The following is a 1990-nucleotide window of genomic DNA, read 5'->3' as shown; positions in this document are numbered from 1 at the left end:
TAATCCCATCAGTTTTTTTTGTGTATTCGCAAGTGATAAACTGATGTTTATTTTTAAATAAATCTCAAACCGATTAATGGAAACGATTTCCAGCTGCAGCTCAGATCCGTGATGTGCTTGATCGATCAGTTCGTGGTGATCTGAAAGAGCTCCCGCCTTAAAGTCGATCCACTATCAAAATGTTGGGGGAAAAAAATGTTTAAAAGTAAAAGTTTAAAAAGGGAGAGAGCTGGTGTCTTCGAACAGAAAGTGAGTGGAGCCGAAATAACCAATCGTTCAAAATACGAGTCAAATCCGTGGTTTATTCCACTCCGAAATCAGACTGACAAGGTTGTTCTCCCGCAACCCCAGCCCTCTCCGCACCTTCCCCGAAGGAACTGCTCTGGTCTTTGAACCCTTTCTCTCCTGTTTTGCGATCTAGGGGAAGGCCCGCCATCCTCTCAGCACACACTTGCCCCTTTCCCCGACGGCAGCAGCTCATTTCTTCCGGTTAAAATGGTATTCCAAATCGCGACACCTTCTCCCCGACTCAGACCTGTCCCCATATCGCTGCACGCAATAAACTGCCCCACCTTCGGAATCTGTGGACAAGGGGCTCACGACAGACCAGGAAAATGAATAATAAAAGGAAACTGACGCGATTTTAGTCTGTAAACCAAAAAAAAAGTGTCGCCCAGGGGGCCGACTGACCTTCAATGAACATTTGCTGTCTATTCATGTTAAATGCTGCCGGGACAAAAAAAATTGGAGAAAAGCCGAATACTTGCATGTACATAGCAGTCAGCAATCCCTCCACTAATCAATTTTCAATTTTATTAAGAGTAAACTCAAAGAAATATGACTTTGGTTCTGCCTGTTTGAAGCCGACACAAACTTCATTCACTGTTCACCCGAGCTCTCCATTCGGACGCTGTGGGCATTTCACAAGAAACTGAAGCCTGGTGGAAATACTCCAGTTTCCTGACCCCTGAACACGGTTAGGGACGTTGGTGTGGACGCTTGCTGCTCCTCCGCGACTTTCTCAATGTGTTCAACGCGCGGAACCTTTCATCATTACACGTGTGACAGTGCTTCAATAACTCGTTTTAACAGCACAGCTGCCATGGAACTCTTCAAAAGCAAGTCAAAGTAGAATCCCGATAAAACGGAAGTGTATAAACATACTAAAGAGGCCATTTCATTTTCGTACTGTCCTATTTATAGGGAAATAATCAAACACTACAAGATTATTTATGTTTTAAAATATATACCAGACTATCAATACTGAAAAATTTTCCCCAATATTTTACTTCTGCTTGCCAATCAGCACGGGTTCTTAAAAAAAAACTCTTCGGTCCATGGTCTACATTCTGGACCCCCACCAAAAAAAAAGCATCAAGCACTTGAGTGTCACATACCTGCACCTATTGGAGTTGGGAGGAGATATTTCGCTGATCGCCGTGTGTCGCGACAGGACCTGAAATCAGTGAATGTTCCCGCAGCCCTCCAAGATGGAAAGCTCAGCGAGGGCGGGCTTAGTGGGGGTGTTGGTGGTTGCTGTGGTTGATTCTGTGCGAATTCAGAAAGGACTTGTTGCGGAGAGGTATGGGAGAAGGGGCCGTTACTTATACCACCCAGAGGATATCGTCCCCCCCCCCCCCCCACCCCATCTCTCAATGTGGTTGAAAGCAGTAACTTTCATGGTTAAATTTGAAAAATACGTTTTGAGTAAATCCCGTTTCAACTGATCTGGTCAATTTCCACTTATCGTTTATAAGTTGTAATTTTTTTTTAAAACAGATTTGGTTGGGATTTTGACCACTTATTTGCATTTCCTTGCCACTTTTAAGTAGCTAAACGACTACTTCTGCATGGGCCAAAAGGGAGTGGTTGGAGAGGAGGTTGTTCAGTGATGGATGATATTAATTACAGAGCGCGCTGTAGCTCTGGAGGTACATTTTGCTGTGAGTAGCTGACACTTTTCAAATTAACAAATGATAGACTGGGGAGG

Source organism: Heterodontus francisci, chromosome 47 (genome assembly GCF_036365525.1).
Source record: "Heterodontus francisci isolate sHetFra1 chromosome 47, sHetFra1.hap1, whole genome shotgun sequence".
In the NCBI taxonomy this organism is placed as follows: Eukaryota; Metazoa; Chordata; class Chondrichthyes; order Heterodontiformes; family Heterodontidae; genus Heterodontus; species Heterodontus francisci.
Note: the sequence above shows the minus strand (reverse complement) of the source record.